Source organism: Lissotriton vulgaris, chromosome 7, assembly GCF_964263255.1.
Source record: "Lissotriton vulgaris chromosome 7, aLisVul1.2, whole genome shotgun sequence".
NCBI classification, from domain to species: Eukaryota; Metazoa; Chordata; class Amphibia; order Caudata; family Salamandridae; genus Lissotriton; species Lissotriton vulgaris.
Genome location: NC_141695.1, coordinates 586,132,643 through 586,159,477, shown reverse-complemented (window position 1 = coordinate 586,159,477; position 26,835 = coordinate 586,132,643). Strand labels below are relative to the sequence as shown.

Here is a 26,835-nt window from a genome sequence, read left to right as displayed (position 1 = left end):
GAATCAGCTTTGAAATGCTCTCCATTGTTGCATTACTTTATTAGTAAATGTAATCTTTTCATGCAGCCTATACTCAAAGACCATTGTTTTGAAATAATCTTATATATTGTTAAATTTGACTCTATCTTTCTAAATTGGTTTAGGATTTTTCTAGTGTTATGTTCACTTCATTACTGTTTGAAGAGCTGCATAAATACTTTACCTCTGAGTTAAGTCTGACTGCTTTGTGCCAAGCTATCAGACGGTTGGGCACAGGGTAATTCGGGTTTTACTTGTGTTTCACCCTGACAAGAATTGTGGTTGCAGCTTGAGTAGAGTTTCACCCCACTCAACCAGTAACCCCATTTCCTACAGGAAGGATGCAATCTATGGGGAACTACTTTGGACCCTGGGGGGTATGCTTACAAGAACTGGTTTGTCACTGTTTTACCTCGGCAGTGCGCCTAAAAAATTACTGCAGTGGTAAAAAATATTCTAAAGCCATGCTAGCATTGTGTTTACACTACGGTACTCCATGGCATTAGTAACAGGCCAGTATCATAAAAACTGACACTGTTCTGTGAGCCATGTTATTAACAAATTTGATGCTAATGCTGCAAAAGTGAAGCTCGGTCCATTAGCGTCTAGAAAATAGGCGCTAGCCATCCTAGCATCATTTTTGTGCTTCTAGTGGGCAACAAAAATGCAGCTTTGTGAGAACACATACCTGGAAACAGAAATGGAGCAGCCAGGAGTGAGCACACCCCAGGACAACAACCCAGCAACCATAGTACCAGCCAGGATGACCAGCCAGAGTCCCAGGGAAAGAGGAAGAGAAAGTTAAGTAAGGAGGAGAATGAAATCTTTTTTTTCCTATTTTTATTAAACAAGCTCAGATGACAGTACATCTTTGAGCATATATGCATGCACATCATTAGGATGATTGGTTACAGTACATCGTAGGAGGGGTGAGGCAGACATATCTATCCAAGGAATAAAAACAGTATTGAGGTAACAGTTATATCAAAGAACAGGAGGTGAGTTATCATAGAGACCTTATCCTACATTACAAAGTAAATGGAGCTGTGACGCAGGTCCAGGATCCCACTATGCATTTCTGTATCAGCGCCATGGTGTCCATATTTTTTCTCATTTCTTCACGCCCCCTACTTTTGTATACCACCTCTTTCGCTCGTTGGCACCTGTCTAAATCATTCTCCTACTCTGTCACCGACAGGGGGATAAGACGTACACCAGCGCTTGGTGATGTTTCGGTTTGCAATACCTGCCACCAGTGCCAGACAGAGATTAACATACCTAGGGCGGTCTGCCTCTCCCCTAATCATTAAAAGGAGCCATCTGGTGTCCATTGAGACCTCTATTCCGGTTACCCTGGACATTAATGTTGTGACTCTTTGCCAGAACTGCTTAATCTTGGGACATTCCAATAAGATTTGCATAAAGGAGCCCTCCTGCTGGCAACCCCTGATACAAAACATTGTTTGTACCTTTACCCATTTGTGCAGGAGTGTGCGTGAGTAGATGGAGAGATGTAGTATCTTAAGTTGTACCAGCCTGAATCTTGTGTGGATTGTGATTTCTCTGGGGCTTTGCAGTGCCTCTATCCAGTCATCGTTTTCTACATTACCTAAGTCATCTACCCAGGCAGTACGGGGGATGCTAGAGGGTCCGACGCAATATTTATGAGTTTGCTATATATTGTTGACGTCACTTTCTCAGAGATGGGGTCAACCAGCAGCCTGTCCTCCAAAGGGGAGTGGTCAGGAATGACTGTGCCTCGCTGTATGTGTTTCTGATGGCTGTGTGTGAGTCTCAAGTAAGGAAAATTCTGAGCTGGAATCAGGGCGTATTCCTGGTGGCCATCGAAGGGAAGAGGTGCACTGCTCCTCCACAGGTCCCACAGATGTTCAATACCTATGGTCTGCCAGCCATGAAAACTCCCTATTGGGGCCACCTCCCTCAGTCGGTTACTGGTCCATAGGGTGTTATGCAAGTTGACTTTCCCTGTCATCCCAGAAACCTGATTGCCTCGATCCAACATGTAACCACAGGCGCTGCGTGTTCAGGCTATTCTGGGTGTATCTTGCGGGCGTAGAGAAATGATTTGCAGCTCCCTCCTGGCATCACATCTCTATCTACTCTGTCGCCGGTTCTTCCTTGTCCGCCTAAACCCAGTCATTTATCCCTGACTTTAAGGATCCCAGGGCACTGGACAGTTCCTCCTCTGCAAGCTCTGCATCTAAAGCCTCCCTTTCCTCCGCGGACGTGTCGGCAGTGAGAAATCTTCTCAGACAGTGCGCTCACTGGCGAGTACATGCTTTCATAGTAAGAAGCGCAGGTCTCTGCTATTCCTACACTGGAAGTTTAGAGTGTCACAGATTTGTCCCTAATACTTACCACCTAAGATAGCTCCCTGTCCCTTTACTTGAGCCAGGCTAATAGCCTAGAGGCATTGTTGTCCACAACGTATAACCTGTGTCGTGTTACTAGAGTGTATGCTCGCTCTTCGCTGTCAACCATGGCATGCAGCTTCTGCTGTTGAAAGGCTAGTTTATGTCGCTGATCAGCTCCCCCGCCGGTCATCATCTCTCTCTCCATTGCAAGAATCTCCTGTTCTAATGTCCATATTTTTAATGCATCCTCTTTTCTCTTCCCCCTATTAGCGCCTGGGCTTGGCCCCTTAGCAATGTTTAGTAGGCCTCCCATATGGTCTGATGGGATTCGACTGATCCTACATTTTCTTTAAAGCAGAGATCAATTCCTTTGTGGATTTTATCCCTTAGTATTGGGTCTTTTAACTGCCAGGGGTCAATTCTCGGAAATACTGCTCTGCTGGTGGACAGTCCCTGGATGGTAACACCAACTGGGGAATTGTCTGAAATGCCCCTAGCCATATGCATTGGTTTTGAAAAGCCTCCCACCCTGTCATTCTGCATGAACAGGTAATTAATTATTGAAAAGGAGCTGTGTCACGCTGAGTACTTTGTGCATTGCTTTCCCCTTGGGCTGTGCATCTTCCAGAGGTCTGCCAAACCCATGGCTGTCGGGAAGCTTGAAAAAGTCTGCTCCCTTTTCTGAGCCGCCTGCACGTGGGAGCAGTCTAAATCAGGATCCAGAACTGCATTAGTGTCTCCCCCACCAAGAGGGTGCCACTGGGAAGCCCTACCAAGAGCACGCTAATCTTTGAGACAGTGATTGTTTGTAGTCTCAGTGGTATGTAGAACAAGCATAGTTCAATTGAGCTTCCCTCCCTTTTGCCTGCCACAGCTACTCAACAGCCGTCATCAGACCAGGTTTTGTCTATGGCGAGGGTCAATGTGTTACGTATTAATATGCCTACCCCCCGGGCATCCATCGAATACCCTGAGTGAGCAACCAGTCTATATCCAAAGCAGTCTAGAGCCTTATATCGGCTCCTCTCAGGTGTGTCTCGTGCATCATTACTACACCTGTGGAATGCCGCTTAATGTGTTGAAGGACAAGTGTTTGTTTAAATTTTTCCTAAGCCCTTTCAGGTTCCAGGTCCAGGCACGGATACTAGCTAATTCACCCATTATCTTGGCTATGACAGTTTGCAGCTGTGGATTGACCCCCTCCCTGATTGGCATAGTGTCAACGCGCATCGTATTGCCACTATATCTGTCCTGAGCAATGGCTAAATTGAGAACAATAAAATTAAACCGTTTCCCCAAGAGAATGAAATCTTGATCATAGAGGTGATGGAGCCCCAACACCAGCTCTTCATCAGCTCCAAAATGTCATTGGGAAGGAAAAATATTGTATGGCAGGCCATTGTGAACAAGGTCAACAGTGTTGCCGAAGTAAAGAAGACAGTGAGTGACTGTTAGAAGTGCTGGCATGATTGCAAGCACAGGACAAAGGAGAAACTGGCAACCAATATCAAGGCAGCATTGCAGACCTAAGGTGGTAGTCTAGCAGCCCAGGCGTGGCTAGATCCCTTGGAGTAGAAGGTGTCTGCTGTCATTTCCACAGAGTCCATGGTTGGAGTTATGGGACTTGACATTGCTGGTTATGTAGAACTACAACAACAAAAGCGTAAGTTACATCAAGGGGCAATGTGGGTAACTAGGTCCTGTCGTGCAGTGCAGGTAGCTATGTCCCAGTGCTCTGCTGCATTGTCTGCAGGCAAAACAGTAATATGCTGGCTCATCTATGGGAGCCCCTTCTTTCACATAAACAATAATTCCTGAATCATGCCACTGGAGTCAAGCAAGCCTGGCTGAAGAAGGGTGACATACCCTAAATCCAGTAACAGGATGCTTGTTTCGGGTCCAGGGAGGAACTAGCCTGGCAGTTCGGTCTGGACTGTTCCCATGGGGCACAGTGTCACGACTGATTTGCATATGGCTGGGGCCAAACTGGGGTGGCGTAGTGGGCAAAAGAACAATGGATTTAACAAAGATCTTTTGACTGGTGGAGAATGTTTGCATTGTCAGCATTATGTCCATCATTTGTTTGATGTAACACTTTTTGCCCTAAGTGGGATGGGTATGCCCAGACATGGGTCCTGAAGTACCGGGTTTTAAGAACCCAGCGGTGCCAGGGTACAACACCCGAAGACTTCGGGTTCTCCTGTTTCGGACTACAGAAACACAGAGTCTTCTAGGTGAAGTCAAAGATCGTATTTATTGGCTGCAGCCAGTAACAGGTATCCTAGAAGTACAACAACGTTTATATTCTCAAGAGACTGCTCAATCTTACAAAGCCAGCCTTCCCTTTTTATACAAAATATTATGCAAACATTCCTTATTTTACAGTTGTATCACCATTCGGCAACTTAAAACACGAACCATCAACCCACAAAGTACCATCACATTCAGAAAGAGGAGTATCCCTCAAGTCTATTCTCCCTTTCGTTTCTTCCTCAGTTCTCAGAAAACAGTCATGCTGTTCTTCACTATCATCATCTGTCTTAACTGAAATCGGCAACAACGTGGCTGGGTTTAATGTGTTGCATCGTTTAATGTGGACATGACTCGCTAACAACGTCAGCTCATAACCTGACAACCGAGCACTAGTTAAATGCTGTGTCTTTGTACGATTCAACAAGGTATCCACTGCATGTGGAACGATAACAACTAACGTGTTATACATAACCAAACCAGCAGACTGTCGAATTGAAACAGCCGCTGCCGCTGTAGCTCTCAAGCAACTCGGCAACGCTCTAGCTACCGGATCTAAAGTCGACGAAAAGTACGCACATGGACGTTTCTTATCGCCAAACTGTTGAGTCAAGACTGACAATGCACATCCTTCTCTCTCGTGGACATACAATGTGAAAGGCTTACTGTAGTCGGGAGTACCCAACACAGGAGCCGAACACAACGCATTGCGTAATTCAGAAAAGCTCGTTTGACATTCGTCAGTCCAAGGAATAGGATTTGGAGTATCTTTAACAGTAAGAGCTATCAAAGGCTTCGCTAGTAAGGAAAAATTAGGAATCCACTATCTACAGTATGACGTAATACCCCAAAACGCACACACTTCTCCCTGTGTCGTTGGCACACTCATTTTCGCAATAGCTTGAATTCTTTCTGGGGTCAGTGTTCTTCCCTCCTTCGATAAGAGGTGACCTAAATAGGTTACTTCTTGTCGACAAAATTGCAACTTTGAGAGAGAAACTTTGTGATGACAATCAGACAAGTGACGCAATAACGACAAAGTGGCTTCCCTGCAAATCTTCTCAGTATCAGCAGCGACTAACAAATCATCTACATATTGAATAAGGGCTGCACCTTCAGGTAAAGTCAACAGATCAAGTTGTGTCATCAAAGCTTGACTATAGATCGATGGACTCTCGCAATAGCCTTGAGGAGCGCGTTTAAAGCGGAAACTGCGACCTCCTAAAGAGAATCCAAAAATGTCCCTACTCTCCATGGCAATAGGGATGCTGAAGAAAGCATTCTTCAAGTCAATCACCGAAAACCAGGTAGCAGTAGCTGGAACCAGAGTCAACAAAGCCGTAATATCAGGCACAACTGGAAATTGTGGAACAGCAGTCTTGTTCACTTCGCGAAGATCGATGACAAACCTATATACAGGAGACTGTGAAGAATCAGTTCTCTTCAAAACAGGCAAAACAGGACTATTGCACACATTACCTCTCGTTTCCTCGATAACACCCTTTTCGATCTGATCATAAATAATCGCTAAAAGTGCACGTTCACCATCACTCGAGATGCGATATTGTGGAATGCGCGGTAACTGAGCATTCGCCTTCAGTGTCACAACATATGGAGGAATGTCCAATAGACCCACATCATTCGGTATACAACTGTTGCAACGCATTTTTTACAACGCAATACCATTACAACGCATCTTTTACAACGCAAATACTGTTACAACGCATACTTTTATAACTGAAACTGTTACAACGCTAGTACTTTTACAACGCAGGTACTTTTACAATGCATTTTTTTATGATATGTTTGGATTAAATTGAACTAATTTATATTTGAAATAATGAGTATTTAATTTTTTTTAAAAAGAGTATTATAGTATAATTTTTTTTAATAATTAATAAATATTACTAGTTTTTACTATTACTATTTCATATTTTACATTTGTAGTTTTAATTTATTAATTAGAGTATTTATTTGGGTACTATAGAATTAATTTATATAAATTAATCTTTTTTTTTAAAAAAAAAGGGGGATTTAATTAATAAACTTTAAAGGGAAAAATATTAGTAATTTAAATTTAGTAAATAGTAATTTATTTTAAAATAATATTTAAATTAGAATAAAAATTAGGGTACTATAGAAGTAATTTATATTTATTATTAAAGAGTATTTATTTATTTTAAATAAAAGGTACTTTAGTATTTATTTATTTTTAAAATATTATTAAATTATTTATTAAATGTAGAATTTTTAAAGAGTTTTACATTTTTTATTAAAAAGGCTACTATAGTATTAATATCTATAGTATTATTTTTCAAATTATATATTTGTAGTATTAATTTAATAATTTATTAAATAGAGTATTAATTTGGGTACGATAGAACTCTATTATATTTATTATTTAAATTTAAAAAATAAGAATAGTAGTTTAATAGTGAATTTATTTATTAAAATGTAAAGGGAAACATAGTAATAATTTATATTTAATATATTGCAATGTATTTAATAAAAATATAAATTAAAAAAAGGTACTTTTGAACTAATTTATATTTTTTAAAAATGAGTATTTATTTAATTTACAGGGTACATTAGTATTAATTTTTTATAATAATTTCATATTTTCAAATTTATTACATTGAGTATTAATATGTTTACCATATTAATAAATTATGGTTCCCACGGTTTTATATTATTTTCTATGGATAAATTTGTCCTTTATTTATTTCCATGGTTTCTTGATATGTGTATTGCGGTCCGGAATTACAGTAATGGAAAGAACAGGATTGAATCGGAAAAAAAGGGTAATGAAAGAAGAAAACAGGTAAGTAAGGAAAGTTGTAAATTTAGATGATTAATGTATATATAAAAAAATAATGCTTATGAAAATAATAACACGAAACCAGTGATTACATAAGTTTAGTTTTTATTTTATTAGTGACAAATATATTGAAAAATACATCCAATTTTTAATAATTAAATGCATATTTTTGTACAATTTATAAAATAATGTAAGATTAAATAAAAAATATAACTTTATTAACATATATGTAATATATATAAATGTACAGTAGTCCTTTCTTTATCGTTGCAGCACTTTTTGACGACATGACATTTACGTGAGCGTCAGCGGCCATTTTGTGGAGTATCGGAGCAGGAAGCAGCTGGAAGCTGATCTACGTCCAGGTAGGAAACAATTTAAACCTTCTTAAATAAATTTATTTTTAAAATGATTAACATTTACTGTAAGGAAAGGATAAGTAGAGGTTGCTCGAATAGTAAACAATGTAAAATATGAAAACATGTCGCTACCCGTATTTCTAGAATATGCCTTTGTTGGGTCTATGGGTGGGGGAAGATCGGAAACTTAAAATTAGGAAGAAGTAGTTGTATTTATTGAAGAATAAGTGATTTAGAGTTTATGTATTATAAATTCGAAATTGTTTGGAATGCAATGTATTATAATGCATTTTTGATCTAATGTAAAGGTTTGCAAAAAGACGTTTGAGAAAGTTAGTTTCACTTTATTGTTGATAAAACATAAATCGATAGTAAACAGTGATATTTCTAATGTTGTTTTCTTGATTTGCGGAAAAGGAATAAGATTTTTAGTTTCGTAGTGTTGTATAATGTGGAAAAAAAGACATTATGAAAGGCCGAATTGTTTTTCACTCATTTTTGAAAAATATGGTGAAGCTTATATTTATGAATTATATTTGAGTGACTAAATTTTGGATAAAAAAATCCGATTTTGCTACTTTCTTGTTCGGTTGATTATTTAGCGTTGACAATTCATTGCAAAAAAAGATTGTACTAGAAATTTTGTTTAGAAAAAATTTCAAGAAGTATAAAATGTAATGATTACATTTGCTCTTGTGTATTTGGGTATGTTTCTAAATGGTAATCAATATGTTTAATCCGTTTGATTAAAAAAATTTGAATATATTTACGAATTAATAAAATATTGGATGTGGTGTTTTAACAAATTAAAAAAAGATGGAAACTGGTTATAATGAAACCAAAAAAAATACAGAAAATATTTTTGCAGACTTTTCAAGTTTAGAATCATGTTTGATTGGTACGAAAATATAGAGGTTTAGTAAAAGTAGATTGAAGATTTTTGGAAACTATGTTTTGAAAAAAGTTTGACAATAATTTGCCAATATCGGTAATTTCTAAGAAATATCAAGTTACTGCTTTAAGAAATAGTTTTATCAACAATTGTATGGTGTAGACTGAAAAGAAGAAGAGTATAAGCTATCAAAAATGCATTTACAAATTTTGTAAGGTAATGTGGAAAAGATTAGCAATAAATAATTACATTTTGTTTGCTATTAATCTTTTCAAATTAATCAAAAATATTTATTTTGAAAACCAAAAAAATGTTTTCATTTGAAGTGGATGATTTGTTAAATTTATAAAATATTTATATTTTTAAAAATAAAATAAAAAAAGATAGGTGACCCAACATATAATTTAGAATTTTTTTAAAAAAAAATGTTTTTTTTGACAATTAAAATTAGAAAGGGAGTACATTTAGAGCAAAGCAGGAAAGTAATGTGTATATGTATTTAAAAAGATAGGATGTTAGCAAGATTCTCAAGGTAATCTAGAGCCACACACAACGAAAACTGTTGTATAAGTGCCAATAGTCGTTCAGACATTTCCTTAGTTCTTTGAGTAATCCGTGACTTTAGACTACCTGTGAGAGTTTGTGATATTCTCATTTCTTGAAAACTTTGCTCCTTCTTCAAAGTTTCAAGAAATGAATAGAAATTAGGGTGGGGTTTTCCAATTACATGATTGAAGGAGTTATGCCATCCCTCAATGGCATTATTTGTTTTAGCCTCTCCCTGTAGGCAACTCGAATAACAGTTCCACCACTCCACATGGAAACGTGGCTTCCTCCTGCGACCCGATCTGCCTAGGTGTCCAATCCATGTGTCTTCCATATAATTTAGAATTGGTGCCAATTAATCTTCATTTGTTAAATAATATTCAGATTCTGTAATGGCAGTGTAGTACTTGTCTACACTTTCGGGAGGGACAAAACAAAGAGCTGTTAGTTTTTTTAATTCGACTTGAAGTTTGCTGTCTGTTGAGTATTCTGTAACCAAGGGTGTTTTTTGTAATTTACAATAAATGTAACCTACATGATTAAGGAGTCGGTTTCCTTTCCTGGAGTTGATATATTTAGCGGTAGGATGTGTAGACATTTCCTGAAAAGATAAATAAATGATATTAAATTTTTTGGAAACATTTGATAATTTTAATTTCTGTATTATTTACAAATATGTTGTGTTTAGTATATGATATTTGTGATACATTACTGCACAATATACTCATACAATTGTTGGTATCTTTAGTACTGAACCATTATCAAGGATTAAAAATTGTTTTTTATACGTTTAACTTTTCATGTTTTTCCCTATAGTTTTTGTTATTTTTCAATTGAAGCATTTACTTGGTATATTATTGTAATTCTGTAGACTATCCCGCATTTTGCAATCTGTAGCAGATAGCCTGAGTTAAATTACTAATTTATTTCGTTAAACTATCCATCAGTTTCCCTACTGCAGCACTTACCAGGAGTTGGAAAAGTAATTTAAACCTCTAGAGTATCCAGCACTTTCCCTACTGCAGCACTTACTCGGAGTTGGAATACTAATTTGTACCTCTATACTATCCAGCACTTTCTCAACTACACCACTTACCCTGAGTTGCATTAATAATTTATATCCCTATATTATCCAGCACTTTTCAAAATGCAGCACTTACTTGGAGTTGGAATAGTAATTTATACCTCTATACTATCCAGCACTTTCCCTACTGCAGCACTTACCCGGAGATGGAATAGTAATTTATACCTCTATACTATCCAGCACTTTCCCTACTGCAGCACTTACCCGGAGTAGGAATAGTAATTTAAACCTGTAGACTATCCAGCACTTTCCCTACTGCAGCACTTACTTGGAGTTGAAATAGTAATTTATATCTCTATACTATCCAGCACTTTTCCTACTGCAGCACTTACCCGGAGATGGAATAGTAATTTATACCTCTATACTATCCAGCACTTTCCCTACTGCAGCACTTACCCGGAGTAGGAATAGTAATTTAAACCTGTAGACTATCCAGCACTTTCCCTACTGCAGCATTTACTTGGAGTTGAAATAGTAATTTATATCTCGATACTATCCAGCACTTTTCCTACTGCAGCACTTACCCGGAGATGGAATAGTAATTTATACCTCTATACTATCCAGCACTTTCCCTACTGCAGCACTTACCCGGAGTTGGAATAGTAATTTAAATCTGTACACTATCCAGCACTTTCCCTACTGCAGCACTTACTTGGAGTTGGAATAGTAATTTATACCTCTATACTATTCAGCACTTTCCCTACTGCAGCACTTACCCGGAGTTGGAATAGTAATTTAAACCTCTATACTATCCAGCACTTTCTCTATTGCAGCACTTACCCGGAGTTGGAATAGTAATTTAAACCTCTATACTATCCAGCACTTTCCCTACTGCAGCACTTACCCGGAGTTGGAATATTAATTTATACCTGTATACTATCCAGCACTTTCCCTACTACAGCACTTACCTGGAGTTGGAATAGTAATTAAAACTTCTACACTATCCAGCACTTTCCCTACTACAGCACTTATTTGGAGTTGGAATAGTAATTTATACCTCTATACTATCCAGCACTTATTTTTAGTTACTTATAAAAATTAACAATTTGCACTCATGCACTATTGTTATGTGTATTAATTATTTTCAACTTTACTTACTTATGAGATTGGAGTTTTCTTCACTTGAAACGTGTAATTGATGTGGTTGTTTCCTTGAGCTCTTGTTTTTTGGATCTAGATTTTTGTGGGTAGTACTCTGCAAATAATATATGGAGAAAAATATGTTATTTATGCTTTTTTTAGAATGAGAGACAATTTAAAAGCACAATGTTTATATGTTTTTCAATTTAATATGGATTTTAATGATGTGCACTGTTTGAGTTAGATTGTCTTTTTGACGTTTTGAAAATTAATCTAAACGTTCACTTTTGTTGCTGCTTAATAATGTTGATATTGTAATTTATACCTCTATACTATCAAGTACTATCCCTACTGCAGCACTTACCCGGAGATGGAATAGTAATTTATACCTCTTTACTATCCATTACTTTCCCTACTGCAGCACTTACCCGGAGATGGAATAGTAATTTATACCTCTATACTATCCAGCACTTTCCCTACTGCAGCACTTACCCGGAGTTGGAATAGTAATTTAAACCTGTAGACTATCCACCACTTTTCCTACTGCAGCACTTACTTGGAGTTGGATTAGTAATTTATACCTCTATACTATCCAGTACTTTCCCTACTGCAGCACTTACCCGGAGATGGAATAGTAATTTAAACCTCTATGCTATCCAGCACTTTCTCTATTGCAGCACTTACCCGGAGTTGGAATAGTAATTTAAACCTCTATACTATCCAGCACGTTCCCTATTGCAGCACTTACCCGGAGTTGGAATATTAATTTATACCTGTATACTATCCAGCACTTTCCCTACTACAGCACTTACCTGGAGTTGGAATAGTAATTAAAACTTCTACACTATCCAGCACTTTCCCTACTACAGCACTTATTTGGAGTTGGAATAGTAATTTATACCTCTATACTATCCAGCAGTTATTTTTAGTTACTTATAAAAATTAACAATTTGCACTCATGCACTATTGTTATGTGTATTAATTATTTTCAACTTTACTTACTTATGAAATTGGAGTTTTCTTCACTTGAAACGTGTAATTGATGTGGTTGTTTCCTTGAGCTCTTGTTTTTTGGATCTAGATTTTTGTGGGTAGTACTCTGCAAATAATATATGGAGAAAAATATGTTATTTATGCTTTTTTTAGAATGAGAGACAATTTAAAAGCACAATGTTTATATGTTTTTCAATTTAATATGGATTTTAATGATGTGCACTGTTTGAGTTAGATTGTCTTTTTGACGTTTTAAAAATTAATCTAAACGTTCACTTTTATTGCTGCTTAGTAATGTTGATATTGTAATTTATACCTCTATACTATCAAGTACTATCCCTACTGCAGCACTTACCCGGAGATGGAATAGTAATTTATACCTCTTTACTATCCATTACTTTCCCTACTGCAGCACTTACCCGGAGATGGAATAGTAATTTATACCTCTATACTATCCAGCACTTTCCCTACTGCAGCACTTACCCGGAGTTGGAATAGTAATTTAAACCTGTAGACTATCCACCACTTTTCCTACTGCAGCACTTACTTGGAGTTGGATTAGTAATTTATACCTCTATACTATCCAGTACTTTCCCTACTGCAGCACTTACCCGGAGATGGAATAGTAATTTATACCTCTATACTATCCAGCACTTTCCCTACTGCAGCACTTACCCGGAGTTGGAATAGTAATTTATACCTCTATACTATCCAGCACTTTCCCTACTGCAGCACTTACCCGGAGTTGGAATAGTAATTTATACCTGTAGACTATCCAGCACTTTCCCTACTGCAGCACTTACTTGGAGTTAGAATAGTAATTTATACCTCTATACTATCCAGCACTTCCCCTACTGCAGCACTTACCCGGAGATGGAATAGTAATTTTTACCTCTATACTATCCAGCACTTATCCTACTGCAGCAGTTACCCGGAGTTGGAAGAGTAATTTATACCTTTATACTATCCAGCAATTTCCCTACTGCAGCACTTACCCAGAGTTGGAATAGTAATTTAAACCTGTAGACTATCCAGCACTTTCCCTACTGCAGCACTTACTTGGAGTTGGAATAGTAATTTATACCTCTATACTATCCAGCACTTTCCCTACTGCAGCACTTACCCGGAGACGGAATAGTAATTTATACCTCTATACTATCCAGCACTTTCCCTACTGCAACACTTACCCGGAGTGGGAATAGTAATTTATACCTCTATACTATCCAGCACTTTCCCTACTGCAGCACTTACCCGGAGTTGGAATATTAATTTATACCTCTAAACTATCCAGCACTTTCCCTACTACAGCACTTAACTGGAGTTGGAATAGTAATTTAAACCTCTACACTATCCAGCACTTTTCCTACTGCAGCACTTACTTAGAGTTGGAATAGTAATTTATACCCCTATACTATCCAGCACTTATTTTTATTTACTTATAAAAATTAACAATTTGCACTCATGCACTATTGTTATGTGTATTAATTATTTTCAACTTTACTTACTTATGAGATTGGAGTTTTCTTCACTTGAAACGTGTAATTGATGTGGTTGTTTCCTTGAGCTGTTGTTTTTTGGATATTGATTTTTGTAGGTAGTACTCTGGAAATAATATATGGAGAAAAATATGTTATTTATGCTTTTTTAGAATGAGAGACAATTTAAAAGCACAATGTTTATATTTTTTTCAATTTAATATGGATTTTAATGATGTGCACTGTTTGAGTTAGATTGTCTTTTTGAAGTTTTAAAAATTAATCTGAACGTTCACTTTTATTGCTGCTTAGTAATGTTGATATTGTAATTTATACCTCTATACTATCAAGTACTATCCCTACTGCAGCACTTACCCGGAGATGGAATAGTAATTTATACCTCTTTACTATCCATTACTTTCCCTACTGCAGCACTTACCCGGAGATGGAATAGTAATTTATACCTCTATACTATCCAGCACTTTCCCTACTGCAGCACTTACCCGGAGTTGGAATAGTAATTTAAACCTGTAGTCTGTCCAGCACTTATCCTACTGCAGCTCTTACTTGGAGTCGGAATAGTAATTTATACCTCTATTCTATCCATCACTTTCCCTACTGCAGCACTTACCCGGAGATGGAATAGTAATTTATACCTCTATACTATCCAGCACTTTCCCTACTGTAGCACTTACCCGGAGATGGAATAGTAATTTATACCTGTATACTATCCAGCACTTTCCCTACTGTAGCACGTACCCGGAGTTGGAATATTATATTATACCTCTATACTATCCAGCACTTTCCATACTGCAGCATTTACCTGGATTTGGAATACTATTTTTTACCTTTATGCTAACCAGCACTTTCCCTACTGCAGTACTTACCCGGAGATGGAATAGTAATTTATATCTCTAGACTTTCTACATTTTTACCAATACAGTACTTATCTGGAGTTTGATTGTAAATTTATACCTCTACATTATCAAGCTTTTTTTTGGGCTGCACTTACCCCGTTTTTGAAAAGTAATAAATAATATTAGGCTATCCAGCACTTTACCCACTGCAGCACTCACCATGAGATTGAGTAGTAATTTATACTTCTAGATTATGGAAACACAACAGGTGATGGACCGAATGTGGATCAATGTCACTCCAGTCCAAAGATATAATACATATTAATTATTTTTTTTCGAATTTACCTTTTGGAACGAACGTTGGATGTTTGATTTTTCTTGAAATGGATGAATTTTCTTATCTGTTTTTTAGCCTCGGTTTTCGTATCTAAAACATTTAAAAAATAATAATATTTCTTCTGTTTCTAGTTTACATGTTTTTTAAACTAATTGCTCTATTTACTCTTCCTTTAAATAATTTTATTTACCTTTTTCAAAAGATGTTGAGTCACTTTTTTCTGTCAGTTATGAAGTGGTATTTATTTTTGAAGTGATTTTTCTGTCAAAATAATCAAGAATATGTATTTATTATGCGACTTATTTCGTATACTTCATTTTAAAGTAGTTGTTAAAATACTGAATATGTACCTTTTTTTAAATTGAAAAATACGGTTGGAAGTGTTGAATAGAATATTTTTCGTGGTCACACGTTTTCTGCGGCCAAGAAGTGATTTCTATGAGTAATAAATTAAACACATTTTAACCTTATGTTAATCCAAACAAATGTTATTGCGTTTTTTTTTTCTGGTCAAGAAAATTACTTGCATTTAGAAATACATATTTAGCGTTCTTTCTTAATATGTGTTTCTTTCACGTATATGTTTAATAATTCTCAGTAATATATTTAAAATATAAGTTAAATTTTTAAATATTAATAATAATTATTTTTAACTTTTTCCGTCATTCCGTATGAATAAAATGTGTTCTTTTTTTTATCGTTTTCTATTAATGTTACTCACTTGTTAATCGTTTAATTATTTCGCTCTGTTGGTAAAACGGATCTCAAAAGGTGAAAAGGTCAGAGGTTCAGATTTCACGTCTGCTCTCTTGGGTAGTTGAGGATCAACTGGTTTAAAAATGGTGTCTGGCTCGTAAGTTTTGCTTACTGACTCTATTTTATTATTAAAAATATGCGTTATAATTGTTTTTATTTTTTTGATTTATTTCTCTGTAAACGCTTATTTAAAAAATGAAATAAAAGTAATTTTGTTCGCGATAATTCTGCCGTTTTGGCATACATTTTGGATAATGTGTTGTGGTATTAATTCATAGAAATAATAGTAGGACTAATCTATGCAATACCTTCTTAAAATGGCGTCGAATTTCTTTAATGATTAATATCGTAAAAATAATTGTTGTTTCATTTTTTTTTCATTTTGAAATGTAATGTGGTAAAATACGTTGATTTTTAGCAACCAGAGTATTAATTTAGGTACCCGAGTATTAATTTTCATACTCGAGCATTAATTTTTAAAAAATACTTCGTTTTCGTTATAATATGGTAGTTTCTTTCATCATTATTTAATACACTTCCCCACCCAAAACCCCTATTTTCCCTGCATCCCGTGCCAGGTTTTATTGTACAAAAAAAAAAATTATATATAATTATATTTTTGCGTTGTTATGGTATACGATGTTATATGTTGCGTTGTAATGGTATTTTTAGTATTAAATTACTATTTTGCGTTGTTATTGTACTCGTTGTAAAAACATGCGTTGTGACAGTATTTGCGTTGTAAAAGATGCGTTGTAATGGTATGCGTTGTAATAGTACGCGTTGTAACGTCATATATCCCATCATTCGGACCAGTAGCCCACAATGAATCTGGTAAAAGACAATTCAGATGGAAGACAATCTTTCAACACGTACATCGGAGAAATCACTCTTTTACCTAAAGTAAGATGTACTCCTGATGGAGAACAATACAATGTCACGTACAATCTCTTCAACAAATCTAATCCCAACAAATTCTCATTACAACCTGTAGTCAAAATAAGGGGTGCTTCGATCTTACACGACCCAACAGAAAGAGACAATGGAGCAGAAATCGGATTCGTAACGGGGGCGCCAGAAAAACCTACAGAAACATTATCAAAGCCAGACAAAGGTGCGCCAGGGAGCTTAGAATGCATAATAGAACTCTTTGTAGCACCAGTATCCAACAGAAAAGGTTCTGAGACACCTGATGTAATCACTTCAACATAAGGTCCACTCTGATCTACTGGAACTGAAACAACTCCCTCTCTTTGTCCATGGCTGTCCTAACAATCATTATCAATCGCTTCATCGCCTTCAACATAAGAATCGTCCACATAGTACTGTGCTGTCCTACCAGACGAACTCTGTTGCTGATCAAAGCAATTCATTGAATTCTGCGGAGGCAAAGGACGTATATTCTGTCCGCGACCTCTACCTCTAGACACTTGTTGAGCACCTCTACCTCTCACACCAGAAGCACCATTCGTGCGTTGTAACAAAACCGGACAACTATTCTTGTAATGACCCTCTTCTTTGCAATACGCACACTGATTGGGCCCATACGGGAAACGCTGTTGAGAAGGCTTGTTTCTTTGCGAGTTTCTCGAATATTGCTGAGGCTGCTGATAATCACGCTGACTAGAAGTACGACGTGGATAAGCTTGCTGTAGAAGAACCTTAGTCTTCAATTCCTTAGTCTTCTTATCCACTTTCTCTAACTCATCTTTGCGCCGATTTTCATAGTACTGAGCAGTAGCCCAAGCACTTTCAGAATCCTTCAACTTATTACATAACTCAGGAAGCAAATTATGTACAAACTTGTCAACAAACAATCTCTGACCACCTTCGGTAGCCATATCCTGACCACTGTGATCTACGAAGGTCTCTTCGAACCTTGTGAAAAAGTCCGACACCGTCTCATCTTTCTTCTGCTTACATGCAGACAACTTGTCCCCGTTGACACGCAATTCGGGCATTAAAGTCTTCATATATGTAATAATCCTACCAGGAAGTTCTTCTATTAACGGCTCGGGCTTAGCACCACCAACTTGTCTGCCATCAGCAGCAGCAATATTAACCCATGTGTCGCCTAAATCTTGATCATGATCCGCATGACGAATCTTTCCCCATAAAGGCTGTGGAACAACATTTCCAAATAACATGTCTATATCAGCTAAATTCATAATGCATGAGCCTGCAGTCTGTGATAATTCCTTGTAATATCCTACAGGATTTTTACGGGGATCAGGCAATGTCTGTTTAAGAGCCAAAACTTCAGCTCACTTCCATGGAACATGTACCCACACACGCTGAAAATGTGGAAGAATGGCGGGTTTAGCATTAGCGTCCCCTTCCCTCCAAACTGGGGGAACTTCTCTCATGGGATATTGTCTTGCCTTCTGCTTAACCTCAGACTCAAACAAAGACTGAGAAACACTCTCACTCCTAAACGACAACAATGTCGCAACTGCTTTCTTAACATCAGATGGACTCACAATCGTCCCCTTCGCAAATTCGGAACGTAAACTATACAGCTTGTCAGGAGCTTGTCCTACTTCCTCATCCCATTTCTCAACAAGGTAAGCACACATCATATCAAAAACGTACCGTTGTCTCGGTGGCTCCCATTGAACGAAAACATGCATAACACCATCAAGATCATATTGGGTATCATACATAATCCATCTACGCGCCATATGATCCAAAATCGTACACTCATCCATATTCGGCAACTGGCTACGTGACTGTCTACGCTCAATACCAGGGGACATACCCAATTGTCCCAAAAAAAGGAGAAAAGAAACTAGTAACTGCAGTTGACATTCGTTCCCTAGCAGAAGGAGAAGGTGAAAGAATAAGAGAAGACTGAACAGTAGCAGGAGAATTTAAAGTCGGAATAGAGGAAACATTAAGAACAGGCGTAGAAGCAGCAGACGAAGAGGGAGAAAAAGGCAAAGTTGGCGGCCCCTGAGGAGGCTGCGCCAAAGGAAGAGTAGCCAGCGGAAAAGGAGCTGGCTGTGGTGGAATCACAGGTGGCACAACAACTGGAGGTTGTGCAATCGCAACTGGTAGCGGTGGTGTCGTAGCATTCTGTGCATAGGGAGGTGGTGAATTCAAAAGGTGTGACACTAAAGGATCTTTCTCAAGATCTTCCCTTCCTTCCTTGTCTTTACACGACAAAACTGGGTAGCATCTATCTACCGCTAATTTCTTCACCCTAAGCATTCGTTCGCTTTCCTGCTCTTCCTCATTATCCCTAAACGCAACCGCTGCTTGTACCATAGACATACCACGTTCTCGTTTATTCCTCTTCGCTAATTTAATTTCTCTCTGTTTGGCTTCTTTGCGCCATGTGCGAAAAGAGTCAAACATCGCCGGCCGGGCTTTCTTCTTGAAGAGTTTAACCTCTAAATTATCCAAAATCTCTGTATCGAAACTACCATATTGAGGCCATTTTGAAACACCATCTTTCCTGGTGTATCGGATCGCATGCTTCATTATGTGCGATAGGGCCTTCGCCATGCTTCACATAAAGTTCGTACGTTGAAGTTCCAATCGGAGGAACCGGACACGAGTCCTCCAATCGGGAATCCCTATTACGACCAAGACAAAACAAGTTTCCAAGTCTGCTAAGACCAGGCATCTTTGCTCTCTAGTCTAGCTTCAAACTTCGAAGGAGTATCGAAATACGATAGTCTCGTGAATACACGAGTCCCTCGGCTTTGGGATTTGCAAATTCCAAATCAAAGTGATCCTAAAAGGATACCAAAAACTAAGAATTAAACTAAGGACTGGGAGACGCTCCACTCATACTTAACTGAAGGTATGGATGACGTCACCAGAAGACTCGTCTACCGTTTCGCTCTACCAATCATCAAGGGTCCAAAACAGGGCGATAGTCAGGGCAGTAGTCCTACGTAGCCGTCGGAAAGCGGGGAACCTCGCAGCAAAGACTTTCCGACCACGTCGACATACAGGGGTCGATGAAGTGGATGGCCTTCCTCCAGAATTTTCACACGAAGCTCCTCACGAACCTCTGGCTTGGACCAGTACCGCTGAAAACGCCCCATGTTGGGCGCCAACTGAAGTACCGGGTTTTAAGAACCCAGCGGTGCCAGGGTACAACACCCGAAGACTTCGAGTTCTCCTGTTTCGGACTACAGAAACACAGAGTCTTCTAGGTGAAGTCAAAGATTGTATTTATTGGCTGCAGCCAGTAACAGGTATCCTAGAAGTACAACAGCGTGTATATTCTCAGGAGACTGCTCAATCTTACAAAGCCAGCCTTCCCTTTTTATACAAAATATTATGCTTTAGGCAAACATTCCTTATTTTACAGTTGACCATTCACATATTTCCACTACAAAGAAAAAGCAGAGTCATGATGACAAGCCCATATTTCAGTTTGTCCAACCCATAATCAATTATCCGGCAAGGCCCAGTATTTCCATCAGATATCGTCAGACCCCCAATAAAAACGGGCACCTCCTCATCGTAAAGCAAGTCATAAAGAAAGAAACAGAGACAGGTGTGTGTAAGATTAGACATAGCCGGTGTGCGATGAAAAGGTTTTGACATGTGCGCCTTGATGCTAATCTCACTCGGCCACTGGGAAAAGAACTAGCCGAACAGGTTTGGCTTCAGGCAGTGGACTCAGCTCGCCCAGGTCACAGAAGAGTCAGCAAAGGTATACGTGTTCTTCTGACTCGAACTCAGTTTTGACGATGTTCATAACACGGGTCCAGAATCTTCAGTACTACAGTCCCTTGCTCACTGTGCCACTGGATTCAAGCTAGCCTGGCTGAAGAAGGGTGACATACCCTGAAACCGGTCCCAGGAGGTTTGCTTCCGGTCCAGAGAGGACCTGGCTTGGCAGTTCCGACTGGACTGTTCCCATGGGGCAAAGGGTCAAGAATGATTTGCATATGGCTGGGTCCAAATTAGGGTTGCATAGTGGGCAAAAGAACAATGGATTTATCCCAGATCTTTTGACTGGGGGATAATGTTTGCATTGTCAGCAAACTGTCCATCATTTGTTTGCTGTAACAAGGAACAAATTGGGAGCAGCCAGAGGAGGCATGTACACATAGAAGTACACGGGTTAGATCAAAATGATGTGTGACACCCTACACATAACCAACTCACTTTCGTCCTGATGAAATGGGTTGAGCATCACTAATCGTAATCTGACTAGTATGACAGGGCCCATTTACTCAGAGTAGGCACACAGCGGAAGTGAGAACAATGCTGAGATTGAGTAACCTGAAAGGGAAATACAGTGCAATATGCAATCCATACCCTTGTGTAACATGTGTCCTATGCATCAATGAGAAACAGAAAGTAAAATGTATTGAATCTTGATTGTCAAATGGATTACTTATGTCAATATTTGAGAGAGATTAGCAATAGCATTTCTCCATTTTGTTGCCGAGGATGAACCCTCACCTCCAGGTCAGCATGCTGCCCCAGACTTCAGTGATGATGGGGATGACAATCTTCAAACCATTGACCAGAACACCAACCAAGAACTCCATATCAACATCATCTCTGTTCACTGGGAGAGCTAACAGCGTTATGGGGTCTCCACATCCCCTGCCTACCAACCAACAAGCACCACCTGCCACCTTATCCAGAGCCCTGTCCTCCGAGGACCCACAGATTACCTTCCAACGCACGTAGTGGGAGTTGGTAGAGCAGGTGCGGGTAGGGATGGAGACAATGGCGGCCACCCTAGAGGGACTCCATGAGTGCCTCAGTCCCAATAGGGACAACACTACTGCCATCAGATGCACTTACTCTCTGCTCCATGGTCTCCAACAGTCCCTGGCTGACATCACTGGTGTCTTGATGCAGAGGCATGAACAAATTCTCTGCCAAAGTGGCACCAGTGAAGTAGCCAAACCAGCTGGGGGCAATCAGAACCATCTTGGAGTCCATGGAGCAGAAGCAGGACTCCCACTCTGCTGCCATGGCTGCCTACCACTGCGATGTTGCTGCTGTGTTGCAAAACCAGCAGACCCTCCTCGCTGCTGTGCTGCCTAATATGTTGATACAGAAAAATGCTGCTACAGGCACGGTATACACATCTTCCGACCCTGATGTGTGTGTGCCTCCCTCCCCTCCCTCCCCTGCCGCACCTACAACACCCCACTCACAGGAGACATCACAGACATCAGAGGAAGAAGATGTGGACTGCACCTCTTTCCAACAAAAAAGTGTCCAGTAGCATTCATCTGTGCCACATACCCAGTTTCTCCTTTTCCCTGTCCTTATGAAAATGCCAAAAGAAATCAGCTACCACTGTCCTCATTTTGGTTCTACCCTGTTCACCTTGACCATTTGTGGACTGTCATTGTGGCCTATCCTCCCTGATGACATTGTGGTCATCCTTCTCACGGAAGCACGCCTCTCCTCCATATTTCCCATGACATGTTACCTCCATGGACTCTGTCTGGACATCCACTGGCTCAAAACATCTGTTGGGGTTGTTGTCCTGAACTGCAGCTGTGAGCTGTATAAACATTTCCGTGTGTAAATAAATGCACTTCACATTACCTGTGTGCTGTCTGTCTAGTTGAAGTCAGAACCAAGTTGACCATTGGACATTCTGCAAAGACACCAAATACTTGCCAATGGGCCATGTGTTTTTTGGAGTCAGTGACAAAGCCTGTACGTGAGAGTGTAGCATATTTGGTGGACTCTGTGTGTGTTGACTAGCAAGTTGTTACTCAAGGATGCAAACATGAATTTCAACAGGTGTCAAGCAGTCAATGTTGATTGTGAATGAAATCACACCACAAGTGCCAGGTCTACCCATGGATATTAGCAAGCAAACAACATTGGGCTTACAAGTAAATGCCGAAAGTCTGAGTGGTTACAGGGCAGCCATCAGTGTTTGAGTCCAAAAACCCACAAATTGGGTGAATGTTTTGACCTCAACATCCCTCCAAAGCATTTCGCATGATGTAGCCACACAGAGAAATTGTATGTGAACATGTTGCAAAGTTTACCATTTTGATCATGATAGCCATGTGCACAGCTCTACAATGTCTGTAGATAGATAATGTAATGCCATGGCCAACCTGACAGATCCCCGTCCATAGGTAAGACACCTACTGACACATGTTGCCAAACACCGTTAGCAAAGACAAATGCATGTACGTAACATAACCTGAGCACGGTAAACAACCATTACCACAAATCTTTTATCCCGCATACCATCACCCCACATACCTTGACAACGCATCTACCATGACTCCGCAATGCCATTACAACGCATGGCATTACATTTTATATGCTTTTACCACGCATACCTTTACAACGAAATTCGTTGTAAATGCATGAATGGTAAAAGCATATGTTTTTTAAATGTAAGTATAAGGTAAGTATAGGGTTTGGGGTTGGGGTGTAGGAGTATATTTTATGGGGGTTCAGTGGTAATTTTAGGGTTATGTGTATACTTGGGTTTTGGGATGCTGGGGTATTTTTAGGGTGGGTTTAGGTTTTGTGGTGCTAGTGTAATTTTAGGGGTCTGGGTGGGTTATGGTTTTGGGGTGTAATTTTAGGGTTCACGGTGTGGTTTGGTTTTGGGGTACTGGAGTATTTTTAGGGGTCAGGATGGGTTAGGGTTTTGGGGTGTAGTGAGTATTTTTAGGGGTCAGGATGGGTTACGGTTTTGGGGTGTAGTGGGTATTTTTAGGGTTCAGGGTGCGTTTATGTTTTAGGGTGCAAGGGTATTTTTGGGGTTCAGGGTGTGTTTAAGGTTTTGGGGTGCAAGGGTTTTTTTGGGGCTCAGGGTGCATTTAGCTTTAGGTGTGCTGGGGTAATTTTAGGGATCAAGGTGGGTTTGGGTTTTGGGGTGCAGGAATATTTTTGGGGTTCAGGGTGCGTTTAGGTTTTGGGGTGTTGGGGTAATTTTAGGGGTCAGGGTGCTTTGGGGTTTTGGGGTGTAGGGGGTAATTTTAGGGTTCAGGGTGCGTTTTGGTTTTGGGGTACTGGGGTATTTTTAGGGGTCAGGGTACATTTAAGGTTTTGGGGTGCAAGGGTATTTTGGGGGTTCAGGGTGTGTTTAAGGTTTTGGGGTGCAGGGGTATTTTTGGGGTTCAGGGTGAGTTTAGGTTTTGGGGTGCTGGGGTAATTTTAGGGGTCAGGGTGGGTTAGGGTTTTGGGGTGTAGGGGTAATTTTAGGGTTCAGGGTGCGTTTAAGGACTTGTGGTGCAGGGGTATTTTTGGGGTTCAGGGTGCGTTTAGGATTTGGGGAGCAGGGGTAATTTTGGGGTTCAGGGTGCTTTTAGGTGTAGGGGGTATTTTTTGGGTTCAGGGTGTGTTTAGGGTTTTGGGGTGCAGGGGTATTTTTGGAAATTTAAGGAAACTTGTTTTGATAGACTTTCAATTTACATTGTGTCATTTTTATTGAAACGTATTCATTTTAATATAGAAAACATTTCAAAGTGTTGTTTTAATTCTGTTTATTTATTCGAGTGCTTGTGGATACACAATGTTTTTTGTTTTTCTGTCTGGTCCGGTGTCGGAGCTAGCTTTGTGTGGCAATAACCAAAACGGAACCCGGTGCACGCCAGCAACACACTAAACACTTGGAAAAAGACCGCGGAAACACAGGACTACCCGGTGGACCGCCACCGGAGGGTGAAGGTAAGCATGGTTGATGTCCGTGTAGAAGGTGTGGCTTTTCTTTAATGTGATCCAAAAAATTGCGTATCTGCAAGACTTCTGTTGCTGCCATCTGTTAAATATGAAGTAGAGAATGGCTACAAGGGAATTTATTCATACAATATTTAAATTGATTTGTTAGCATAAATCTTAGGGGTTAGTTGTCAACAAAGGCATCTGTGGAAGGTTATTAGGCTAAAATGCATCATGCCGAACATTTCCTTGCACTTACCTGTGTGGGCTGACATCCTTTCAAGAAGGGGAAGGATGTGTTGTTTATATATATATATATATATATATATATATATATATATATAATCTCACAATGTAGAGTTGAGCCCTCGATGGAAGTAGCCACTTAATTGGAAAAAATTGCATCCATTTCATTTGGGAGCAGGTGCAGCAGGGGACGCAGGGGAAACAGTCATCTCATATTCTTCGCCAGACCGGTTTCGGAATCTTGGGGCATATTACCAACAACTAGCGATAATTTTTGTCTCTAACGTGTTTAGAGACAAAAATTATCGCCGCACATCGGCGATTTTTATCGCAGATAAACCTTGCTATTAGCAAGGTTTATCGCAAATGCGATAAAAAACGGCCGCAATGCATGAATATCGCTGAAAAGTCAGCGATATTCATGCATTATCGAGCAAATGCTCTTAGCCATGTTATCCACCTCCCATTGGATAACATGGCTAAGAACTGCTCAGGGCAGGTGTTAGCTTTTGGAGATATTCGCGCTTAGCGCGAATATCTCCAAAAGTTGGTAATAGGAGATAGCGATGTTAGGGACTGTTTCCAGTCGCTAACATCTTGGCACACCCACTTTGCATGTCATTAGTGATAAATATCACTGACATGCAAAGCGGGGCCCAAGATGGTCGTTATCTCCTTTTAGCTGTCACTAACTGGTGTTAGCGACAGCTTGGTAATAGGGAGATAATTTTATCTCCGCATTCTTGTCTTTTAAAGCCAAAAAAGCGGAGATAAACCCCCTTGATAATATGCCCCCTTGTTCCTTTCTCAATGGAGTCTGCATGGATTCAAGGTTTGTCATGCACTTAAATAAAAGGGCCTGCCCTGGTATATATATATATAGGTAAAGCACTTTTACACAGTTTATGACTTCACCACGCATGCATTTGCATTGCAAAGGCTTGCGTGGTAAAGTCATATGAGGAGTGAAATTTTGTGGGGTAATGGTATTGCTGAGCAATTGCATTTTCGTTGGGAAAAATGCGGAATAATAGTATGCTGGATGAAAGTATGCGGGATAATGTTGCATATTCCCTGAGCACATATGCTTAAATTACTAAAACTACCTAACCTACACTGACTAACTAATCTAACCTAACCTACACTATCTTATCCTACAGACTATCTAAAACTACCTTAACTTAACCTAGCTTACTCTACACATTTAGTACGTGATAAACATTAACCCCCCACACCTCTTAAGACATGTCTTCAGACAAGGACAACAGAAACTACACCTAAACATCAACTAACTTTTCATAATTTCCTAAACAATCACATATATTTAATTTTGTATATTTTTTTTAATACACATATAAAACCCATCACCCAACAAAACCTCAAAGTACCTCTACCCACTAAAATTGTAACCCACCCCTACAAAACCTCTAAAACCACTAACCCTAAACTAAACTAACATAAACTAAGCTATAAAAACATTATGACCAACATTAAAAAATATGTACAGGGGGGAGGGATGAAAGGCTCCCTGTGGCTAACATGGCTTGGGTCTTCCAACTACCTGCTTCAGTTCCTGGCATAGTTTTATTGCCAGGTCCATTTTGTGCTCAAGCGCAGCCACACGTAACATTGGGTCCTAAAGGACCTTCTCGTTATGGTTCTCAATTGAACTAGCCCCTCCTGTGTCCTGAGTTGTCGGGGTAGGTGGTTGGGATGGTACGCTAGTGGAGGTGCTGGGTAATGGTACCTTGTAGGTACCTTGGCCTGCCTGTCCATCTTTTCCTAAGCTTCTCTTGTCCATTGTTGGTGGTCCCAGAGGAAACACTTTCCACTTGCCCAGAGCCTTCTCGTGTTGCTTTCTCATTGACCGATGTGGCTAGGCGACTCTTCAAAGGTGGATGTAGCACTTCTCTCTGAGGTTATGCTTCCCTAACTACTTGAGGCCATGTTGTCTGTTTAAGCAAATCAGTCAAATGGTGACTAGGAACAGGTACAAACATCATGAAACAATGTAATTTTCACAACATGTGAGGTAGCAGCTCCTACAGCCTAAATTCATCTTCCAGCTTTGAGTGAGCATATACATGCCTATTATTTATCACAACAGATGTACTAAGACCA

At 39.3% G+C, this 26,835-nt stretch overlaps 1 pseudogene; it reads left to right on the top strand.

Moving 5' to 3' along the window:
* LOC147702059 (uncharacterized) overlaps positions 1–22,051 on the top strand; it is a 43,636-nt pseudogene extending 21,585 nt beyond the window's left edge.
* The last annotated feature ends 4,784 nt before the right edge of the window (positions 22,052–26,835 follow it).